The 6,910-nt window shown below is 36.0% G+C and overlaps 1 long non-coding RNA gene across 1 annotated transcript; it reads left to right on the top strand.

The window, feature by feature from the left end:
• Positions 1-1,891: 1,891 nt before the first annotated feature.
• On the top strand, positions 1,892-3,957 carry LOC133287382 (uncharacterized). The gene is made up of 3 exons (XR_009748235.1): positions 1,892-2,082; positions 3,020-3,082; positions 3,780-3,957. It is a non-coding gene; the product is annotated as an uncharacterized LOC133287382 (long non-coding RNA).
• The last annotated feature ends 2,953 nt before the right edge of the window (positions 3,958-6,910 follow it).

Genomic DNA, 6,910 nt, shown 5'->3' with positions numbered 1-6,910 from the left:
AGTCCAGCCCATTAAAAACTGCAACAGTTAAGAACATGGAATGTGTGGCAACAGGTACTACAAGGAATAATATTTAAATATTAATACTTTGAATCATACATGTCACATACTAACATACTTCACAGATTCAACTATACTAACTTCAATGCATATCAATGTTCGCCTTTGGGGATCCATTAACATACAACATTAACTATAATGATGCTATATAAATTTCACATAATTTGGCAATGATGCATACCCCTATCATAAATATTTGTCATCTTTGGATGTCCAAATGTGAGGAAATATGCCAACAATACCAACATCCATGTTCATTTTATAAAACAAATAATCAACCTTTGGGTTGATCCCTAACTGTCCTATAATAATGAACTTCAATATACCACAACATGAATAATTATCATACTATTCACAGCATCACAGTCATGGTAATTGAAATAAAATTCATAATATTTGGAATTAAAATAACTCTTCAAGATTTGGCCACTTTGGTGACTAACAAATCTATCATAATTAATTCCAAAACTAAAAAATTTCATAAACAATAATAGGATTAAATTTTCACATTCAATTTAATCCAGCCACATCACATAATCATTCAATTTAAAATCGTAAATATTACATAATCATACAGTAGCTTTATCCATTAAATCGAATGGCATGAAAAAAAAAAAAACAAATGGCATTAAATGGCTACTGGAACCTTCAGTCCAAATCAATATCAGTTTCTCCAATAATTTATGAAACCGAGAAGCAAATTCATGAAACAGTGATGCACGTTATAAAATCCAACAGCGATGCACATTTACCGAAAAGCCATTCAAATCAATATAAGTTTCTAAACAGTGAATTGGAAAACCGACGTATGGCATCCCAAAATTGAATGGCGTAATTGTTTACATTGAAAAGCCATCAATACAAATAAATGGCTTTGTCACGAAAACCGAGAAAAATTTACGTTAAAAAATAAAAATAAAATTCACACAGTACCTTTGTTCTCCATTATGCACGGTTAACATAATCCATTCAAAACAATTGAAAATGCTTTTCAAACTCAATTCAAATCAAAATTGAATGGCATTAAAACCGAATGCAAATTTTCATCCATTAAGAAACACGAAAACCGAGAACATTCAAGGAGACCTACGACAACAACTTTGAATATTTCTTTAGCCAGTACAAATTCTTCTCATGATGCACAGTTAACAAAAAGCATTTGATATTAATTTCAAAAAATGCTTTATCGATTAGTTTCTCTTTTCATGATGCTTTATCCAAAACCCTAACTCTTCATGAATCAGAAATTCATTCATAATTATTTATGGAAAAACACAAATTCTTAAACACATGCTCTGATACCAACTGTAAGTAATTTTATCAGTAAATCAGTAATACATGTTCATCAGTAATCATTCAAGAACATGAAAGAGGATCTTTAGAATTCATGAGTTTCACATAAGAGCGTACCTTTCTCCATTAGTGCGGAAGAACTTTGATGATGGAAGATTGTTTCTCAGAGTCTTTACCCTCTGCTTTCCTTGTATCGTCTATGACAGGGATCTGATACAACTTTTATGGGCAGACCATGAAGGAGAGAATTCTGAGAGATAATCATAATCAGAGACTCACCATTTTTCTCTTTATATAACTGAACCATGTCACCAGTTACGGAGTTTCAAATAACTCCCTGTAACTTCCCATTAATGCGAAACGTCAAAACGTCAATTACCATTAATGCAAAACGTTACCATAATGCAAAATGTCAAAACGTCAATTACCATTAATGCGAAACGTCAATTACCATAAAGCCTCTTTTATTTTTACAAAGAGCTCAATGTTCAAGTCTCCTTTCCTCCCCTATCAGTCGAGTACACCTATCAAAGAGGTGAGAAAATTCTGGTTGTAACTGTTTTCCCTAGTTGAATTGACTCTGATTGAATTATCTTTCTGCATACACTTGGCCAAGCCTTGGTCGAACTCTTGCCCCCTTGCATGCAGTGGAACCGGTCTCTTGGAGTATAAGAAAAAGTGTTTGGGCTGTCCTTGCTTGATTGTGGTTCTTTGAACGGTTGAGAACAAGTAAGTGGGGTTTTCCATAATTCTTTTCTTCTTTCTACACTGTTCGGCTGGGAAGTAGGTTATTAGAAACAATTTTCTGTTTTGTCATCCTCCATTAACTTGCCCAAGCCGTAAACCCTGCTACATGCGTGCCTCAGGACAGATTTTGGGGACTTGGAAATTAGCCCCACCCATAATAGGAATGTCCCTTGAGTTAGATTAAAGTCTCAAGCCTTGCATGTGTCAAAACTTAATGGGAACAACATCCTGAAAGATATTTGAATCACCTTTCTAAGCCTTGTAAGTGGAACTGATTCCTTGGGACTAAGAGAATTAATTAGGCCTAGCATATGTCTTGATGAACGTTCACAACATGATTTTTTTTGGGTTTCCCCTAGTGCACCTTAGGAATTGTAGAAAGGTTAGATGAATGTCTAAATTATGAATTCCTAATTATTAGTCAAAGCCGAGATTGTATAATTAAGAAGTGGTAAATTTTGTTAATGTGGGGTAAAGCTAAACCAAGTCAGAAATTGAATCTAAGTTAGAAAGTATGTTAAAACCGAATTTGGGGTGTGTGTTGTAAACCCTGGAAAATTCTGATTTGTTAGCAATTAGTGGCTTGGTTAAGTGAATAAAATTCTGAACCTTTTATGCTAAACAGAACTGAATTAGTATGTGTGGAGAATCTAGGAAATTTCACTATTAACCTTTGATAAATTAATAAGAAGTCAGAAAATTGTTGTGATTGAGTGGCATGATGAAAACCGAATTGGCAAGCATTGGAAATTTAGGATTTTATTATGGTAACATGTTAGTAATTAATGGGAAGGCAGAAATTGGTGAGCACAAGAAGCATGGTAAATCGAATGAAATACAAGAATAAGGAGGCATGCGAAGTTCCTATAAATAATAGGGATGTATGAATAAAATTCTGACTTGTACCGCGTGTATTTAGGTGCACGTAACTCTTATTGAGTGGGCTGAATTTTGGTGTTGTTGATTATTGGTTGGACATAAGGTATGTGTTTGGTGGTGAGACTTACTGTGACTATTAGCTAGAGTATGGAATTTTGAACTGATGCTCACATGTGCTTTATGCTTAGTATTCAGTTATATGATATATGTATTCTGCTTTGGGCTTGTCTTGATGGGAAATTCTGCCTATGGAAGTATTTGTTATTTGGCAGCTTGGTATTACATATACAAGAGATAATGCTATATGATTATGATCTAGTCATGCATATGCACATCATGTTTCACCTGTGTCTGTTTGTGTGTGTGTCAAGCATGCCATTGCATACCACATTATGCATTCATCTTGGAAAATGAAGTATATAATAAATATAAGTAAATGTTTGAGCACGCATCATATAGGCATCCCTACGGTACCAGGGTATGGGACACTTGGCTTCAGTCCGCATAGGTCCAGTTGAATTCACCTTTTAGGGAGCCCTATGGAATATCCACTGTGTTTGTTGGTACGTGCACGACGGTGCTATGAACGTACTCTTTGGAGTTATATACGAATCTTGATTAGTACTTTGGCGTTATATACGCACCTTGATTATATGTTAACATCTGTCCGGAAATTTAAATGTTGATGCGACTATTCTGGAATTTTGTACCTAGTCTAATATTGTTGTTGTATTGGTTTTATTGCCACACTACTGGGATTTCTCTCTCCCATTCGGGGGCTGCATTTTTATAAATTGCAGGAAGATAAAGAAATATTTGATAAAGCATGTCATTGGAAGTACTTGGTTGATGCTCTGTTGTTTGAGGATTACTGCTGTTAGTTCTGTTTCTGTTGGATTAGATGCTGAAAAATTATATGCAATAAGATGTTATGAAGATTAGTAAACTTGTTTTGGGAATTGAATTCTGAAAATTTGATGAAGCATTGCTGAACTCTGTAATTATGTTTATGCATAATATCCTGAGAATCATGCATGATGTTATTGTCGTTCCGATATCCAACTTATGTTATGTTTTACTTTCTATGCGTTGGACATGATTTAATTGAGTAATAGTGTGAGATCTTTTGAAGAATTACATGATAGGATGTATATCCTGTTTTGAAAAAGAAGCGTAGCATGATATGTATATGTTTGGTATTTAGTTTACGAAAATAACTTTGTTGTATTTTAAAATTCAGATTTTTGAACTGTTTTGTGAGCACCTTGCAAGTTGTCGTTCTGGGGCTACTGGCCTCCGATTGAGGTATATTTTATATGGATGTAAAGCCCCAGTTGTGTACTTTCAGATTATATAAACCTTACAATGAAATTTTGAAACTCGATTTATTATGATTTTTACGAGTCCGGAGGTTTCTAGAAAAATACACGGAGTTTTGAGTACTTTACGAGTTCTGTTTCATGGGGCTATTCTTCTCCGATTCGCGTATAATTTATATGTACATGAAGCCCCAGATGTCTAGTTTCTATATCACAAAGAATATTTTTGTGGATCGATGAGCTTGATTTTATACGAATTTTTCAAGACAGCAATGTCTGCCTGGAAAATAATATTTTCAGCAAGTTAAGAAATTTTGAAAGTGCACTCTGATTTTTGTAAGTGGCTCGATTTCAATTATAATTTTTAATTAGCAACTGAAAATGAATTTTTAGTATTCAAGTAATGACATTAAGAACTCTAATCCACTTAGCAAACAACTCTCTTGGATGCATACAAAGGAGGGTGTTACAGCAGTACCCCTGGGTAACTTACGAAGTATTAAGTACTGTATCCGAGATGAGTGTGGAGGATATAATCGGGCTTAATGTCGGCAACTTAGAGAATTATGATCTCGTTCCTCCCCATGAAAATAAGCCGATTTGCTGAGGGAGGTACCTGGATGAGCTTTATTTTTTCTTCTTTTTCTGAGATCTTATCCCAAACTCAGCATTCGATTTTTTTTATCCGAATTTCAAATTTGTGTTATAAATCATCTTCATATTGCTCCCTCTCAACTCCAACCCAATGGTTGGGGTTTTGTCAAAGCATTTGAGCGTTTCTATGCGTATTTGACTTTTCCTTGCACAGTTTCTCTTTTCTTTTACTTTTTCCAAGCCATTACCTCCTCGTACTGGTCGCGAACCTACGGAAAGAAAGGGTTAGCTAAATATCCGGGTTCACCCTTTAAGGAAACTCTTCCATGTTTATTTTGAGTCTTTCAAGAACTTTGAAGATAAGTTCTTTAAAGTTACTGCTCAAGTCGGGAAAGAACCTTGGTTCCTTCGCTCCTCAGAGGCGGAGGATGAAGAGGGGAGATTTCCCTTAAATTGGTCTCCTGACCATCATAATTTTGCTACTTCCAATTATCATTTCAGTGAAACGGAGTTGTCTGACATTGAGGTTAATGCGGTTTTCTCCATGCTTGCATATGTGAAGCAGCATGGTTATGATAGCGTGGCAACATTTATTTTCAAATCTCAAGAGGAGTTAAATTTGGAAATGAGTATGATTTCTCTACTATTTATTTGTTTGATAATTGTAATGTCAAGATCCCATTTTTACATGGTTATATTGTTTGTATTTTGTAGTTCCAGGTATGGAGGGACTGCAAAATGAGCAGCTGAGTTTCTTCACATCACTGAGCCATGGTAAGAAGACTGCGGTTGTCGGTCTTACCTCCCAGAAATTGAAGACCCCTGACTCAAGGGCTAAGAAGAATAGTGACGGGGATAAGTCCAAAGGGACCTCAGCTGACAAAGTGAAAGACATCCAGGCTTCTTCCCAGGCTTTGGCAACTACCACTTAAACTCGTCCTCCTCCAACTCTATTTGGTCTCTCCCAAGGTTCCATTTGGGAGACTGGAGTGAGCAACGACCTTCGCAATGTCCTTCGTCTTCCTGCTCGTTTCTTTGATACCAACCCTTTCTATGATGCCGAGATAAAGGAGTTGGAGGTAATTGAATTGAATGCCATAAATATGATTTCTCTCGTGAGGCCTTTGGTTGCCTTGGAAAATAAATGTCACAAGGCTCTCACCGAGATGAATGCTACCAGGGAGGAGAAGGCCAAGACTTACGAGGAGTTCCTCAAGGTGAAGGAGGATTACAAGACAATGAATGTCGTCTTCCTTTCTCTTCAAATGACTCATGTTCATAATGTTGAGAACATGAAGTCATTTAAGGTGATGTTTGAGTCTACTGATGCAAAGTTGAAAGAGGCTGTAAATAATGTTATCCATTATGAAGGCGAGGCTTCGCAATATCATATCGAGCTTGAGAATGTTGTCTTAGGCTCTTTCAACAATGCATTAAATCATATTAGGCTTCTCAACCCTGGTATTGAGCTTAACGTTGATGGGGCGCATCATATGGCCTACGTTAGCAATAGACTAATAAAGGGCGCATGAAAGTAGTTTTTGAACCAGGAGATTGGGTTTGGCTACATATGAAAAAGAAAATATTTATAGCCCAAAGACGTTTCAAATTGCTTCCAAGGGGTAGTGGACCATTTTAAGTGATTGAGAGGATAAATGATAATGACTACAAGCTTGACCTTCCAGGTGAGAATAATGTTAGTGCAAGCTTTCATGTTTTGATTTATCTCCTTATGATGTAGGTGCAGATTTGAGGACAAATTCTTTTGAAGAGGGAGGGAATGATATGAACAAGGAGACAACACCGAGTGATTCATTACAATTGCTAAATGGGCCAATCACAAGATCAAGGGCCAAGAAGTTTAAAGAAACTCTTAGTGGGTTGATGCAGCAAATGTGGGCTAATCATGAAGACATCAAGTCCAAATTTATTCATAATCAGAATTTAGTTGATGTCGTCCATGCAAGGAAGGTTGAGTGAAATAATTAGCAATTTTTAATGTCATTAATGCTTAGTGG

This window comes from Gastrolobium bilobum, unplaced genomic scaffold (assembly GCF_033153095.1).
Source record: "Gastrolobium bilobum isolate Gb01-03AN ecotype WA unplaced genomic scaffold, APGP_CSIRO_Gbil_v1 utg202735, whole genome shotgun sequence".
NCBI lineage: Eukaryota > Viridiplantae > Streptophyta > Magnoliopsida > Fabales > Fabaceae > Gastrolobium > Gastrolobium bilobum.
Note: the sequence above shows the minus strand (reverse complement) of the source record. Positions and strands in the feature narration are given on the sequence as shown.